Source organism: Macrosteles quadrilineatus, unplaced genomic scaffold (genome assembly GCF_028750875.1).
Source record: "Macrosteles quadrilineatus isolate MER2022 unplaced genomic scaffold, UCM_ALF_1.0 Scaffold_7__1_contigs__length_78375512, whole genome shotgun sequence".
In the NCBI taxonomy this organism is placed as follows: Eukaryota; Metazoa; Arthropoda; class Insecta; order Hemiptera; family Cicadellidae; genus Macrosteles; species Macrosteles quadrilineatus.
In genome coordinates this window covers 13,213,283-13,231,968 of record NW_026542600.1, presented here as the reverse complement: position 1 = coordinate 13,231,968, position 18,686 = coordinate 13,213,283, and the positions used below count along the sequence as shown (strand labels likewise).

At 32.1% G+C, this 18,686-nt stretch overlaps 1 long non-coding RNA gene across 1 annotated transcript in view; it reads right to left on the bottom strand.

Moving 5' to 3' along the window:
• LOC128998889 (uncharacterized) overlaps window positions 1-18,686 on the bottom strand; it is a 222,083-nt gene that overhangs the window by 174,820 nt on the left and 28,577 nt on the right. The window contains exon 2 of the long non-coding RNA XR_008491233.1: window positions 5,692-5,915. This is a non-coding gene — a long non-coding RNA (uncharacterized LOC128998889). The remainder of the gene's footprint in view (window positions 1-5,691; window positions 5,916-18,686) is intronic.

The window sequence follows — 18,686 nt, the reverse complement described above, 5'->3', positions numbered from 1 at the left end:
ATGTCAGACATCATCAAGGGTACGGTGGCTGATTGTGTCACAAGAAGGACTCATTACCCCTCACTTGGGGGGCAAAGGAGGGGGGTACGACGAGGGGGGAGGCCCACATGTATCTGCTGCTCTGTCTTTAAGTGAAACCTTGTGGTAGTTGAAAAGAGGGGATGAATTCAGATATTCTCATAAAATTTATAGCCTCTTTTATAGTTTTTAAGAAATATATTTAATAAACCTATAAATAATAAATTGAACTTTATATAATCTTTGATGATGGTAAGTTTATTTTATTTGAGGGATAATTAATTGTGCATGTTTTCCGTTACCGTGAGTACAAAACAGGTTTTTATGACCATGTTTTCACAGTTTTGACATGTTAGTAAATTTTCCTATAAGAAAGACTTCGCAGTCTTCCGTTACTGCTTTATACCTAAATTAAATTGGAAAACAATTATATTTTTCATTTTATGAATCATGTATTATAGTATGCAGATATTTTGCTTTGCTAACAAAATATGTATAAAGAATGTACGACACATAAGAATGATTGATAACGTGAAATACTTGTGGATAGAAAATATCCATGAAAACATAAATATTAAAAAAAAATTCCATAATTAATTATTTTTTTCATTAAACATTATTTGTTTATCAATATATACCTGTATGTAAAAGCCTGATTACTAGTTAAAAATTATTTGTTTCAATCTGACTGGTGATTCAACTGTACCATCAACCACTTGGTCAACATCTTTTATTCTTACACTTAAATACCTTAACCAAAATAAAAAAAAAGAAATTCAATTGAGTGCCTGGAACTCTCGGGTTAAAGTAAGAATCTTTAAAAATGTCTACACAAAGGAACTAAGACAATTGTCATGGGGGTGTTCAACATTTGGCGTAAGGGATGCGGGCTTCAAAACAAAAATCATGGAACACTTAAATCGGACAGTAACATACAAGAAAGTAACCCAAAATAAATATAATTAGTGTATTGAAGCATTATTTTACCGTGCAATTATTTTAATTAAGTCTCAATATTTCATTCAGTATCACATTTAGATATCGCATAATTTCAGTAACAAAGGAAATCAATTATTTCATAAACATTTACAAAATTGGTCATGCCCCGGAAAACTTGTAACATTCTTGTAAAGTAAAATTAATCAAGAGGAAAGAGGGAATGGTATTACATTGTAACAAAAAACGTTTCGATTTGTTTTAATCATTTTACTCGTTGGTTTTGTTGTGTTCTTATCATTTTAAATTGTATATCACGTTTTTACTTTTTTAACAAGCATCAAGCAACAGTCAAAGTAATTAATTCAAAGTTTTTTTCATATAACCTTTTTCCTAGTCTTATACGTATAAACTATCTATGCATATATCAATAGCTAATGTATAGGCCTAATGCTTATCACAATGTATAGACCAGCGAACACATAGACCATTGTCAACTTAAAAGCTATTGGAAGAAACTGAAATGTCTGTTACTATAAGATTGTGTCATTTATATTTGTAATACTTCTAAGTACATTAAACCTCACCTCAGGTTAAGTGTATTAAAATGTACTCAATATTTCTCGTCCTTCTAAAAACCAAAAATCTGCAGGCGCACATGCGGATTGGTAAAATGTCTACAATATATTCAGTAGCTCCCTTAAAAAAACACCAATGGTTTGATTAATTCTTAAACATTAGTGTTGTTGGTCTAAGGGTTTAAACATGTGTAGTATTACTATTATTTAATAGTAATAAAGTAAAGTCTATTCTATTCTATTCTATTTATAAAGCACCCAGCTCAGTTAACATGAGAAAATAGTTAATCCAGTTTCCGTACACATTTAGCACGATTTGAGCCAATAATAAGAAATAATCACCATTGTTAAATGTGAATGGTCAGAAATGAATACAACAATTATTGACATTTTATCATTACTTTCAAATTGTGTTTACAATTAATAATATTTATTTTAATCAGTATAACGTTTATTTTTCCAAAACCATAATATACAATTTCCATTGCCACAAAAGCATAAACAATCAACACTATTAAAACATAAACAATATAATCATCGCAATTTCAAAAACAATTGCAATTCCAAAAACAATTTTAATCACCAGTCAAATCAAAATTTTATTGACGACATTTTACGTTTGCACAATGATAAAATCAATGTTCAGCAATTTTGTTGGGGCGACCCTAATACAACCGTTGACGAAATTGGTAGTTGTCCCCATAAACCATCGGCGCCGCGTTGCTCGCCCATGTCAATCTAACTCTCTCTTATCTTTATACCCATCTAGTGGCCATGTGGTGATTCTTTAATCGAACTCCAATAAATAATTGTATTGAAAAATCTAAATAAAATGTTTGAAATATATTAAACATACATATAGGTTGGACAACTACACTGCATTGTCATATAGAGAATTAAAATTTGCCAAGGCAGTTAAAAATGTGAATTCAATGTTTTATAAATTATTGCTATTTTTGGAATGGTGTTTACGTTTTCTACCTGAACTCCAATTTCCTTAACCTAACCGTTGTGTAAATAGTGGCTGTGTGAATCCTATACTCGGTCCTTAATAATAACGTATTTGGATATAATTACGGGTTCTAGATTGTATACAATTTACGTTTGTAATGTCTATTTTTTATTAGTAATTTCAATGGGTGAATCGTATAGTTAAAACTTTTTTGTACATAGATATTTCAAACTAACGCAACCGACTTGACTAAAATTGGCCAACTAAATATTGTCTCTACAAGAACATTTAATTGTCCTATCATTCTACTTTACCGGCTCATCCCTTGCTTTGATACCACAAACAGGTCCGAAGCTCACTTGGTCAGAAAATTCAAGGTTAAATAAGAACACTAACCTCTTGAATAATTTACAACTTCTTGATATAAAGTAATATACTAGGGATGTGTGTATTGATTATTTGCAGTTTATCAATTATGACACTAGAAGGCTATCCGTAAAATTTTGGTCTCCATGGAGCTCCGTCACAGCCAAGTTTAAATCTGAGGCCAAGATTTTGTTCTTTACTTCATCTACTACGGTTACCACCCTTGTGGAACGATTAGTCTTGCCAAAGTATTAGATTTTTTTTAAGATTCTGCGCTCTCAGTCGTCAAATGCTATTGTAAATCACCAGCTGACAGACATGAATGTGGTTGATTATTTAGACGTAGAAAATATGCGAAGAGTAAATGCAGTTTTTGATACAATATTTAACATTTCCACGATATTATCCATGGTGATGGCTCTTGTGGATCAGTCTAATTTGCCCAAAATTACGGTAATTTTGCATGCGGATTATGGCGTGCCAGAACTATAGCAATTTCCGAAATGGGACGACTATGTAAGACTATGAAAAACCTACAGTTAACCCTAAAGTCTTAATCGCACATATCTACAAGATAAATTTTCTCAAATTCCATCATTGTCATGATGGAAACTGATGGACACTCGATTCTGGTATTGTTTTGCAAATATGTATGGGCTTCTACGCACTCGCCAACCCACTAATGCACATTTACCACGTCGGACTACTTTTCTGCATACCAATCTGTCAACTGGCCACATGAATCACCAGGAATAGAACCCCCCCCCCCCTTCTATAGAAACCTAACCACAGATAGTGATTCATACTGGGCAACAGCGTAAATTTTCTTTCACATAGTTTTCCAATACTATGACCAGATTACAGTCTCCTAAGGGTGGTAACAAGCTAGAATGGAGGGAATAGAGAAAGAAAATCTAAGTTCGTCTCAGATTTGAACTAGCTTGATTAGTTCTGACCGAAACTCCGTGGAGACCTTAATTATTCACAGACAATGCTCGTATTTTCTTTATTACATTTTGGACATTGTCTAAATTATATGTCTGTTTTTATTCAAGGACAGGTTTATTATTTCCATAATGCCCACTTTTAAGGTAACATTTTTTATACCAGTTGAGATTAAATTCCAAGATGGATGGAGAAGTGGGCCTGGCTATATAGCATAGATATCACGTAGGCTTACTATAACTTATGCAATCAAACGGTGTACGTGTTTTAAACTCCGAAGTCGTCTTTCTCAGGCTCGGAATGGCTATACTGCCTTAGCTACGACCAAAATAGGTTTTTTAATGCTGTAAATCTTATTAATACCGTAACTAGCGATGGATTTATAAGCAGCTTTTATATACGATTTATGTTTTCAAATCAAGAACACATTTTACATACATTATATATTTTTGGGTTTCCAAAACTTGATTTTCTGGTTATCAGATATTTTATTTTAATTTTCCCCAAGATAGCATCAACAAATAAGTAGGAAATAATGTAAACTGATAACGGTATCATGTTTTATGTAAAAAGTTACTGTACAAGTGTAAATTATATGTTTAAATTGTTATTAAACGTACTCGTATATACTCTCTGTAAAAAGTTACATATAAGTCCATCTTTAAATTTTATAACTTAATACTTTAATACTTTTCAATGAAATGGCGACCATAGAAAGTAGGTATTTTAACCCAAATATGAATGAAGTTGAGTGTAGGATGAGTGGCGTGATCTTGTAGTCTTGTTAGTGACTAAGGCCGACTTATTCCTTAGACACAGCTGTTAATAATTATTAATAGCCCATACAGCTAATGGCTAATAAGGGACCTACAGTTTATAGTTGAATCCGAATCACATTTTTATGGTTACTATTACATCCATTCTATTCCAATCCATTCTAATGGTAGCCTATAAATGACGTCTATATTTGTAATAGGACAATCAGTACTATAGTAGTACTACCTATTACCACTTTAAATTCAGTCAACAATATTGAGTAGTTGACTTATGTGTTAAAACCATAGATAAAGTAAAGAAGGAACCATTTTAAACTCACTATACAGAAGTAATGTTAAACCCTCTATACAGATATCGATATATCAAAAATATCTATATAACTATAGTTGAGACTGGAATATAATGTGGTGTATTTTTATATGATTATAAGTGGAGGATGGATACAGCCTGGATTGCGAAACCTTGTATATTTGTTACCGACTGGGACAAGCTATTTTTCGTTTTATCCAAGACCAATATTTACATTCTAATGGTTAAGGACAGATATTCACTGGCATTCCTCCGTATTGAATTGGCAATCTACCGAATAATATAGTAGTAGTTAATTATTATAAATTAACATATCACAATAAATTTGTTGTCTGTAAAACATTTGCAGATTTTCAAAATTATTGTTTTATTTATAAAGTTTCATTATATGTAAAATAATCCCTAATTTCTTGTTTGTTTACAATCGTCTCAATTGAATACGTAGCGGTGTATCCCTCTATTGTAACATATATGATTAAATATGTATAATTGACAAAGAGTGAGCATTGATGTTTCACTCTATCTACTGCTTCTACTCTATAAGGTTTGCATGCTTATCCTCCCCCAACAATACAAATTGATTTGCCTCATTTAATACATCAACCTTTGCACTTCTCGTTGTAGTAATTACGTAAAGACTAAAAGTAAGCATTTAAATTTCACTCCGCTATATGTGCTAACATTTAACTCTTCTCAACATTATAAAACTGTTTATCTCATAATCACATGTGAGCATTGATTTTCCTCTCCGTCTCATACATCTTATACTATATAAAGTGTATTGATCTTCACTTAACAATGTAAACTTACCTTCCGGATCGTAGAGCGTGTCCGGCGCCCCCGGCTGAATGTACGCCTCAATTTTGGCGGCTTGAATGTACTCCGAGTAACAAAACACTTCACCAAACCAACCAACACTACGGCACTATATAGCACTAACTACTACTATAGCACCGAAAACTTCACAAAGTATAAAAGTTTGAAGACACACAGAGGTATAGGCCTATCAGAAAGACTACTATAAAAGAACGTTCCTGAAAAAGAAGAAAACTCATTAGTGGTGACGGCACACGCTTAGCAGACGGTTGTGTTTGGAACTATAATTGACTTGAGTGGTAATTCTAGTTAAATATTTATTGATAGTATATGGTTGATAATCATTTAGCTGGAAATCGGTCTATTTTGGCTACGATGAATGAAATGAAATGAAGTAAGTAGTATGGAAAATAGAAAAATTATATTTTAATTCAATACCTATAATTATGAGTAATTAAGATTCATTAAAAGGTGTTTCAGGGTAGTATTTTTTTAGCAAAGTAATCTAGCTTATTGTAATGTAAAATGATATCTAAACAAATGAAAAAGAGAAGTGTTCTATATATGAAAAGGGATGTAAACAACTAGTGTTATTATAACCACGACTGTAGTATAATGGAAAGAACTGTCACAGTGGTAGTGGCAATGTTTAGCTCGGTTAATACATGGATAAAATCCAAGTGATGTGTCAATATTGCAAAACCCCCTTTACGTATAAGCTCGGCTAGGAGGTGCCGTTTATAAAGAAAAGGAAGAAGTAGCTATTGGCAATGCACGGTTTAATACTGGCAACTTTCTTGGGAAAAGCAGTAAATCTATTTAGAGCTGGAGTCTGCCTCACTAAGCACCCCCCCCCCACGTACTCTACCCCCAAACATGCCCCCACCATCACGTAGCAGCCCCCTCACGGCGCGACCGGCAGTCGCGTTTAAACAATACTGTCAAGAGTACGCGATTATTTACTTGCACAGACTTTATATTAAGTCCTTTATTAAACCGGCAGAATTTGCGTAAGAAACAAATTATTTACCAGGCTGATGAATACATTTCTGAATGTTTAATTGTCAAATTAAGAGATCAATTGGAACGACGTTTGTGGTTTTAGCTACTCCGTCTCTGCACACATGTTTTGCTAAATTCACAGAAATGTGTTTTATATACAGATATGAATTATCTCATTTTATGAAAAACTATTTTTAGAGTTTAATATTTGGTCATGGTTAGTGCAGTCTAATTACTAAATTTTTTATGGTATTGTAAAGTAATCAGACCTGTAAAACATTTGAATTGTTCAAGTTTCCTATGAATTAAAGTAACAGTTTATCGTTTATATTTAAAAAATAAGAAATTTAAAAACATTATTTGTGTATTTAGCTGTTGGAGATTATCCTAGAAGTCTTCACTTTTTGGTATTTTACCAATACATTATTTTCATGCTGTTGTTTTTGTTGCCAATTATGCTCCCATTATAGATATACAAAGATAATAGATATACTTTGAAAATATATTTATTAAAGTTACTAAATATATATATACCCTGAATATGCGACAATTTTTATAGTTGATTTACCATTGCAATATATAGTTTTCTGTTATACTTCACAACCCAGTCTAGTTTAAAGGCTAAAAGTTCCTCTTAATTTTTTTATTAAAATGACCCAATGGAAGAGGAAACTTTACATAGGTATGTATAATTTGCTAGCTAATTGATAGTTTTATCCAGTATTTTATTAGAAATATGGATAAAATCCCATTTTGAGATCAAATTCATATTTAAGTTCGCTATGCCAATGAATTTATTCTATGTAAGCAACATACCAGTCAAACAAGTATAAGGGCTTCATTTTTTGTAATAATAAAAGCTATGTCGAAGTTTACTGTCATCGTTGTAGCTCCGTCTGGCTCACATATAAAATGTTTCTATACACTCATACCTCCCGTAATGGATAGCAGTAACCAAGAGATCTGCACGTATATGCAAACTAAATAAATCCCAAATATTTCAAATATTGCATTTGATTATGAATTTAAATTAATACAAAAACATCAATTCTGTGTAATAAATATATCACTTTATATGGCTTGTATATGGCTCACGTATTCTTTGCGATCTAAGGTTAAACTAAAATCTTTTGGGACAATTAAACCTGGTTTAAGTAAAATAACTATTGCACGGTCATTAGGAGCTAAAACATCGCATAAAATGAGCGGCACGTGCTTAAGGGTAGTCTAGAAACTCCATAAACAGGACTTAGGGTAAAGTTTGCTAGCAAAACGCTCATGACACAAGCGATTATAAGAGTATAAAACTCGTTTGGATTCTTAGGATTAACCAATCCAAGGTTTTAAAAGAAACGTTTGTACACTCTTATTGCTTTTACACGTCTCTTAATGCGAACTCAAGAAGTTACTTTTTTTCATTTCCTTACCTTTTAAAGTTGTTTAAACCGTACACTATAATTGTTACTGCCTTCTGTTAAACATGGTTTACATGGTATTTACTGTAAAATAAAATATTTCACATTTAGGATTTTTTAACCGAATTAATAATATCTTACGTTAGCTGTTAAACATTAACCCGTTTCATTCTTTGTAGAGACGAAGAAATATTGAAAGAATGAAAAGTTTTGAAATTATTACTAGGGTAATTCCGTTTGTGCAAAAATAGGTAGCACACGTACAAACCTGTTAGCTGTTTACTGAAAACTGATAAGATAAATGAATTGTATTATTTTGACGAGATTGACGACTTATTTAATCATATAATGTGCCAATCTATGGAATAAATTTGTCCCTCATAAGTTAGAATGGAATTTGTTTGTGTAATTTTTATATTGGGCTGTAGTAAAGTTTTGTTTACATTGATAATTTTTAATTTAAAATCTTGAAATTCAAAACTAAGACATATGTCACTTAACTAAGGTTAACAAAACAGTACATAAAGGTGTGAAATTTATCTATTATTCCTGTTTATATATTTTAAACCCTGTATATTCTGAGCCTATTTACATCTAGTATATTAAGTATACCTCAGTATATGCCTTCAATAAAGTGCAACATCTAAGTATTATAACATGTTAATTAGATCTTGCTAAGTTTATGAGTTATAGTAATATATTAGTTTACTTAAAATCCAGTGATGTCAAACCATAACATAGCATGAAAATCTTACAATGACTAGAGATTTAGTGGACACCAAATATAAATAATCAGAAACACCATTGAGTTCAGCAAGGAAAATACATTTCTTTATAGAATTAAATTAGTTTCTATAAATAGAACAATTTTCTATACAATGGTGAGTACGGAATAGTTTGTATATTGCAAACGTCTACTCTTTCACCTATGCCTAGATACCACACACGAGTTCTCATTAAACATTTGTTGCAGTAAATATAACACACAAATTGCATATTTCTTTTTAATGTCTAACTTAAGCATAAAGGGTAAACCTTTTGTACTTCCCTTGATACGTATCGGTATTAAGGAGTAGGTCTAACGAAATATCCAAGGAAATTTCCGACTACTTTTTTTGTTTATTGGCTTTATTTATTTTATTTATTTATTAACATTTGCATAGATTTCACTACAAAATAAATAGTTATTTAAATCAAGAAATTAGTAATACGGTAATTCATTATTATTTATGACGAAAAGGTTATTAACTAGGAAGATACCATTATGTGTGTGTGTCTGTTGCAGAATTCATTACTCGTACCTTACATAACCTCGTCTGGCTTCTAAGAGGTATTTGCTTCTGTTTTTATGTTGCTAGCAAAAGTTACGGCAAGTTGCAACTAGTGTATACAAGTATAAGGAACAAGTGTTACAAAGTAAAAACAGCGCAGGAATTTATTTGCAGATATTTGTGTGTTACAACTTGCGAAATATTACTGTAGCTATAAGGAAATATAAATTTTTAATTTTCCACTTTAAAATAAAATCAAGGGCACCATTGTTTAAATGATATTATCACCAGAGCACAGTGGACTTGTAATGGCAATAAGCGCAAGCCGGATTAAAGGTCACAAGACATCCAAACAACAGACTTTTGAGAAGAACTTAAGCAGTTGCCAGGATCTAAGAATAATTTATTCCTCAGATTAACTCCTTATTAGTTTTTAAACAACTGTGCCGGCTACTTAGACAACTTTGTTTTACTCCCAAACAAGTTATGAGTTTTAATTATATGGAGCTAAACTAATGGCTCTGTATTTTGGCAACTGAAGCGTACTTCTATAACAATAATATTGCGATTTATTTTTATCCATTCTTTTGTCTGGCGAGATTTTGTCTTTTGATATTGTATGTTACGAGTTTTGCTCAGTTAACTAGTTTTTTTTTTACTGTTCAATTATCAAATGCAAAATATACCCAGGTTAACTTTGCTCCCCTAAAACATACTAGTATTGTCACCTTATTAGTAAAGGAGAATGAATTTGCATGCATTTAACAAATGCATACTCGTAAGAGACATTTTTAACAATAACAATTTTACTATGTTAGTATTGTTAAACCCTTTAAATTGTTAATTGTTTTAACCTACCTTTTTGAAAAACCCTACTTAATGTGTAAAACTGCGATACTACAAAATAATACTCATGCGGCATGTTTACAGTTTAGTTATCAGAGCTATTTTCTTAAAAATACAAGCAAATTCTAGTTTTTTTTTTCTTTCAAGGAAGTATTTCTAGAATCAAATTAATGTTTAAGATAAATAGTTAAAAGCTTCAGACTATTATAGGGTCTGAATTATAGTCATAGTACTTCCAGGTGGCTCATCAATTCAATCCCAGTCAAAGCACCACATAAACTTAACATTTATTTTTTAATTATTACGTTCTTAATAAAGAAACGAACATTTCTCAAAAGTCTAATCATATTGAGTTATTATATATTAGTATGCATGCTACCACCCTTACAAATTGTAAAAAATCTGATTCTATACATTCATTATTACATTTATGATTCAACTTATCTAAACTTTATCAGCTCACTCCTCCCACAAAATGAAAAATATTTTGTGAACAAGAATTATTATGAGTTTGCCAATTTGATTACAAACTACTTTAATTTGCTTGAAAATATACTATTCTTGTATTTTCATCTGAGAGGCTAGGCTTGCATGTATGTGTTACAGTTGTAACAACACAACAGAAAATCTAATTTCATACCTAAAGTATGAGCATTAAAGTTTCAACAACGCATCTGGTATAAAAGTTACATCTAACGCAGTTAGGTTTACAGCTGCTATGTAAAACACACAAAACAATACAATTAGTTGTGATATTATAAATGAATAAATTGTAAATTTTTATATTTAATTTCTGAACTTCAAGAGGAATACACGTCAAAAAGATACAATAACTATAAGTTTTCAAGTAAAATATTAACTTGTCATAAATATATCATAAAATATATAATAATATGTCTCAAAACGCAACAATGACGTCTAAGACATAATTGATTTTATTTAATAAAATAGGTCCGGTATAGTGTTTCTATGTTTCATAAAAAACAACAAATTGACCACATAAAATCCCAACAGTGAGCAATTCTTTTGTCGATGGTTTGTTAACACACGTGTCCCTCTTACAAAACCTTCCACGTGTGAAATATAAAAGGTAAACCAGTACAGGAAAGTGTCGTTGCACTCTTGGGCTTGCTTCCGCCCCTAATTTGCAAACAGTCGTGTGGGTCTCAGGCCCCTCACTCGAGGCAAGCGAGCGTGTGAGGTAAAGAGGCCTCGAGGACCCTCTTGCAACCCCGGCCCCAGCCTGGTGGCCCTTTGACCGACCAGGCCGCTCTACTACACCCTACACCCCCTACAACCATCATCTCGGCTACGAGTCGTCACTTGACATTAGCTCATGTGGATGACAGCTCTCCCAATTATGAAATATAAGACAAACTCAAAAGAGGAAATGACAGTATTATTGGAAATGTGATAAACGAACTTTAAAATTCAAGGGAAATATACTTATTTTGCATAGTTGAAGTTAGTTTTCCAAGGCTATCGTATGTAGTTTGCCAGAGAACATGATCTAATTTGCCTAGGTAAAACGGTAAAAGTATCTATTTTGGCAAGGTACACGTATTTAGTTTGCCAAGGTAAAGATATCTAGTTTGCCTAGGTAAAGTTATCTAGTTTGTCAGGGTTAACACATCCAGTTTGCCAAGGTAAAGGTGTCTGGTTTGCCATTTTCAACGAACCTAGGTTGTCAGACTAAATGCATCCAATTTGCCAAGGTAAAGTTGTCTAGTTTGTTATGTCTATCGTATCATATTGCTATTGGTGTATTTTCGCAAACTAATTTACTTTCATCCAGGAAACATTGTTTTTGACATTTTTAGGAAAAATTATGCAAAACAACATTCGCATGTATCACTTCAAGAACTAGTCAGATTGGATTAAGTCATAAGTCATAAGTTCTTTATTCCAGAATTACAAAATTACATTGCATTGGAATAGTCAAGTTTTTAATGAAATGTACACAAGATCAAATATAAAAAACTCTACTAACTAAAACAATTTGACCTTCTAGTAAATCTAACAAGACAGAAATCACTGACTACATGACAGTGGATTGATGAAAGAAGCATCCCGTATCTCCTCAGTCTTAGGAAATCCAAACAAAACTACATTTATTTTGTGTTACTCATTACGCCTGTGTTATTTAAATTGGGTGTGATCCGAATAAGAGTTTATTTTAAGCTGATATGTAATTTGAGATCACATACAACCTCATTATAACACTTTACAATTTACTTAATCCAAAGGTTTCATGCAATAGGAGATTTCATTGACATGTTTTACCATAGGTAGAATGATTTCACCCATGCGTCTTACCAGTGTCCCAAACGCTAGCGTTCGTCTAATAACGTGAAACCAAAGATTACATTGTCAACGGAGTGTTCTCAATAACATCTAAAATCGCACTCTATCGTAAGAAATCGTAAGTAGTCATTCCAAACGCTAGTAAAGATTGACCCTTCCAGAGATGAGGTATAACCTACGATTGGGTAATAAAGTAGTTCATGGTAGGCTGTTCAGATAGTACAGTATTGTTGCCTTTCAACCCCTACACATTGTGTTATGAAACACACCATACATTCATTATATACTGTACTAGTGAATAATATTTTCGTGATAGTAACATTAATGTGTGTAATGTGCCTTTGGTAAAGCAACTGAGTCCATATTATGGCCACTGCATGGAAATAAATCCGTAACATAATCAATTATTATAGGTTGTAAATAGTAGTTTGTAGTAAGCAGTTTTTTTGTGACGGGCCACCTTTTGAGGGCCAATAAAGATTAATGAAGAATACAAATTTTAATTTCATAATGAGAGAAGATGATCCACATCCAGAAATGTTGTGTAGTTTTAAACACAAGACATGTTGGAAAAGTCCAATTTAATAATAGTAACTTAATCAAGTTTAATATTAACAACATCGTGTTAATTACAAAACAAATATAATAAACAATAGTATTACCAATTCAAATAGATCTAAACCGTTTTTTTAAAGTAACAATTGACTGTAACACCTCACTGTCTATTTAGATGAAAACATTATTATAGCACAGAAAAGAATAATAAAAGTTCGTGCACGTATGCTTTATCAACAAATGATCGCTTATTTTATTTGTTTACCAAACAATTACTCTATTAATATTGCTGATCGAAGCAAATAATAAGTTTCATTATAACTAACTTCCACGACGCAAAGTATATTAGTAATGTTTACTGTAAAATATTTATATATTCGATTCAAATTATTAGTAATTTGTTTCAATGAAGAAATGAAGCAAATGTATTAAAAGCTAGTCCACCATGTATGTCAACTTTTTACCACATATTTTCTTTTAAATTAATTAATTACTTGTATCTAAAACACAACGATTAATAATTACTATAACTTTTCAACTAAAATATTCCATAGCATCACACATTTCAGCTGGCTTTATCCATATCGACTATACACATCCCCTGGTCTAAACCTTGATTCCGATTCAGTTCCGGGTTCCAGGGAAGAGATTGGAGTGAAAGTGACAAGCGGGACGGACGGTCATGAGTGCGGGGCAATCGATAGCTTCGTGTGAGTTAGGGGATGACTGGGTGGGGGTGGGTGAATCAGCCTGAGATGCTGAGCTCACAGCTGATAGTAGTTACGTGGCAATGACCTTGCAGACGACAATTGAGCGCTGACGACACATCCACTCTTGTACAACCAACGCGCGCTGCAGATAGTAAAAGAGTCTAGTTTAGCTATTGTTAATCAACTACATTTATCTATACGGTTAGTTATGTGTACTATGAGCTCTCTTTTGCAACGCGATTAATAAAATATAAAATATCTCTTTCGAATTCTAAATTGAGCACAACTAGGTTTTCTACTCTGTTTTAAATATTATTGACTCTTCTACAACGAACATATGCAGGTACATTATAATAAGAGTTTAGGGTACATTTTATTTGAAATTAACCGCATCCATTAATATAATTGACTATTGTACAGCTATGCTTAGTTTATTATAGAGGCGTAATATTTTCAATCATAATTTCATAAACCTCATATACGAAACACAATAAATAATTCAACATTGTACAACAAACGTGAACAAAAGCAGACAATAAATGAGATTTGTGTTCATGATATTGGAAAGTTTATATATTCATTTCGTTTCATATATTAATTTTATATATGTTCATTTATTTATATCCTAAAAGATATACTTTTGTGATTAAATATAGAGGCATTGTATTTTAATATAAAACATATCAAGTCACCATTGATTTAGTTGGTTTCTAATATAATTCCTTCTTTTACTTACGAATGTGAGCAGTAGCATAAAAATAAACTTATTTGTACGATTAGTGTACATTCTATTGGAAAGTGATACATTTATTTAAAATAATCATAATATAATAATATAATAATGTTTAGTGATGTATGTTTTTTTTATTTATATTTCAATTCATTCATTAATATTGACTTCTAAACTGTTGTGAGCAGAACAATTTAGTTTACTAATATTTTCTGTCTTCACAGCTAAAAAATCAACATTTAAAACATCAATTATAAAAATAACATTACAATTAGAAGCAAATAATGTTAATGTATTTAATTATGTGTAAATCAAAAACTTCAAATTGTGCTTTAAGTTTACTTATTGCATAGAAACCCAATACAAATGATACATTTAACTGAAATGATTACATGTTCATGTTGTTACATGTTCATGTTCAGATATATTCAGAATAGATAAATATATATTGAAATATATAATCTTACTGAAAAGATCTATGTATATAAAATAATTTGATGTGATATCAACCACAACCTCTAATCACCATCTTAAGGTTTTTTTTTTGGAGTTTATTCGTCTCTAGTAGGGCCTAATCATTTTGTTTAAAATGGCTTGAGGGCAGTAACTACATTTAATAGTTGAACAACCCGTTACATATGTATCTATATTCATTTTATGTCCTAGGTTTCGATTGGTAGGTGTATAGACACTTACAATTTAATCGTAAATTTATCAAACAACTTATCTTGGACCTAACGATGTACTATTTTTTTATTCACTATTGTAGTGTATATTTATAAATATTACAATAGATAAATAAACAATTACAGTTTGTTTGAACTAGTCAATGCGTTAGTGTATGAGTAACAAGAGTATATAATTTACTGTCAGTTTGAGTGTTTATTTAGTTTAAGTAATATTGTAGATCTTACATGTCCTTGTTAAATTATTTCAAAAAGTGCATTTCAAAGAAACAATTGCATGACTTTTTCATTATCATTGTAATTTTTTAAAGTATAAAAGTAAAATATTTTTCGAAAGCTCTCTTTGTTACATTCGTTACGGGACAAAATCTGCCAGCAATTTCATAGAACCAATCTAAACTAACTTTTATAATATTATTATTATTATTATTTCATTAATTTCAACATTGATCATATTGAAGATCCACGACAAAACACTTTTTAGAAAGATTTTCTGAAAGTAAGTTTGTCTGAGATTAACTACGGCCAAAGAACAAAAGATTCCGAATTTTGTTTAATCACTAATCAGTTTTTAAATCAGGATATCATGAAAAATGACAAAACAACTCTTAAATATACACATATGATACAAGTTTAAATCGAAAGGAAAATATCAAAATCAGTTATTTCCTTGGTATCCAGTATAGGTGTTGTAGGTATTTTTATTAGTGAAAAGATAATACAAATCTAACATATCTGAAACATTTATAAACCAGCAGTCAGAGCAATAAGGAAAATTGGAATCAAAATGGGGCCCAAAAAATAAATAGCCTATGTAGGTAAGCCTATATACGTTTTTACTGGTACAACCTTTTGGTTTTCAACATTGAAATGTATTTTCCTAATAAGTCAAGTCTAATTATAACACAGACAGTGAATTTCATGGAATACAAGTTTTAATAGAGTCGAAGAGTTTTCCGTAAACATTTTTCACAACAGATTTTACCATTGAGAGTAGCTCACAACCACGTGGGTTGTAGGACCACGTGACTACGACGGGGCGAGTTACATTATTTCAGTCCAGAGGGAGTAAAATAGACAGAGAGAGAGCGGGAAGGGAAACTCTAGAGCAGTGAGGCGGGGATCAATATGCACAGGCTGAACCTCAACGCTGACCCCATTGCAACGACAAATGCCTACTCAACCGGTCAACACGACGAAATGACAACACTACACATGGCCAGGAACACCTGTCATAGTAACAGTGACTTACTGCAGCATCCCGGGCGTGAACTGTTACAGCGGTACCTCGTCAATGAACATAAACGCTGACCACGCTACAACGACAAATGCCTACTCAACCAAACAATGCGACAAAAGGACAACACTACACATGGCAAGGAACACCTGTCACAGTAACAGTGACTTACTGCAGCATCCCGTGCGTTAACTGTTACAGCGGTACCTCGTCAATGAACCTCAACGCTGACCACGCTACAACGACAAATGCCTACTCAACCAAACAACACGACAAAATGACAACACTACACATGGCCAGGAACACTTGTCACAGTAACAGTGACTTACTGCAGCATCCCGGGCGTTAACTGTTACAGCGGTACCTCGTCAATGAACCTCAACGCTGACCACGCTACAACGACAATTGCCTACTCAACACCTTCAAAATATAAAAAATATTAAAATTAGTCAGATCCTTAAAATAATTTTAGGATTTCATGTATAATATCTGACGTCTTAAAAGGACTGTACAGTAAATTCTTAAAATTATTTTTTAAGCCATATAAACATAGCTTTGTTTCCCAATCAGAATCTTCTTTTTACACTTGCACAATAATAAAACTAAGCTTTTTTGAACCTTTAAAGGATTACACTTTTTGCAACAAAACTAAGTGTATGTCAAATCCTAACACAAATTCAAAAATTGTCCATTGTTTTAATTCCACTATTTGTAAGTTGACATCTTATCTTAAGCAATAAAGATAAATATTTTCTTTTCTAAAATTGTTTGTTAAAAGGGTCAAATACTATATGTAACATTGCTTTGGAATAAACCGATTTACTTCTTATTGTCGATGTCCTCAGTTACCAAAACACCATCCGTAGATAGTGAAAATAAACCGATTTCAATGAAATATGGTACACACGTGCAAAAAAGCCCCCTTGGTGTTTATTTCAATACGTATGCAATTAAAGGTTTGTTTTATGGATAAGAATAAGAATATTTATTTTCTTTTGAGCATGTTTTTTTGCAATATATTTTTTTATAAAAACCAAATTTGTCTTTTCATTTTGCTTGAAAACGGCTATTGAGTTGTTATTTTTTACGAAATAGACACGATAATCAATATTTTCTGTATGTAATAAACAGTAAACGCAGCAGATGGAGAAGGTTACTAGGTATAATCATTTGTCACTGTTTTAGTTTGTGTGCAGTAGTATAGACCACCTGGCACAGTACAGGTGACTTATTGCAGCATACTTCTGCTATAAATACGTTTGAGCAATGAAAGTTAGCCTTGTACACGAATTCTTTCCTACTTACTTGGCTACGAATTAAATGGTGAAAAGCATTCTTTTAAAGCAGAACCATAGAAAAAAAATTAGGAAACTCAATCGTATAAGTAATGAGAACGTCATGAGAAGTCAGACACATTTTTTTTACAAACCCAACTTAAAGAGTTCGCAACAATTAAATATGACTTGATGCAATTTTTAGTAATTGCATCTAGTAAAAATTACCTTATTAGCTCCTCCTTATCTTGATACCAGCATATGTTGGATAGGCTGCGTCACGAAAATTTACAATACAAATAATGTTTACAAAATATAAAGACTTCCGTGGACCATCGGGTTTTTATACGATACTTTTGGACTTTAAAAACCTAAATGTCGGTTATTTACAGGCTTATGAGGTAGTTCTCAAATGTCTCTAAGTGTATAATATGGCCTAGCTTTCAAACAACAATTCAAAATATCAGTCGCATATTTATTTGTATTAGGTAGTTTAAATATACAGGGTTAGTAAAAAGTCTGGAGACCCCCCTGTTAATTTGTTAACGGCCCATACTAGAAAAACAAAACTCGGCCTTTATGGCATGTTATGAAGACCTTTTTGGGCATAACCTCCACTTGGTGTACATCATTGAAACTCAAAAGTTTCAAACGGTAAGACCCATCGAAGCTCATTTTGAAGGCCATGGTAAAAGAAAACCAACAACGCAAACTAGAGGCCTCTATCTCAATCCGGTACAAAATGGGAGCCAATTGAAATTTTCAGAAGTTATATTTAACTTACAGCTTTCCAAGTCTGGAGACCCCCTGTAAATTTTGTAACGGCTTGCACTAGGAAAACTAAACTCTACACGTACCTTTATGGCATGTTATGAAGTACTTTTTGAGCCTAATTGCTACCTGGTTCCTAAACCCGAAATGGGTGATTTTGGGGGAAACTCAAAGATTTTAAATGTTAA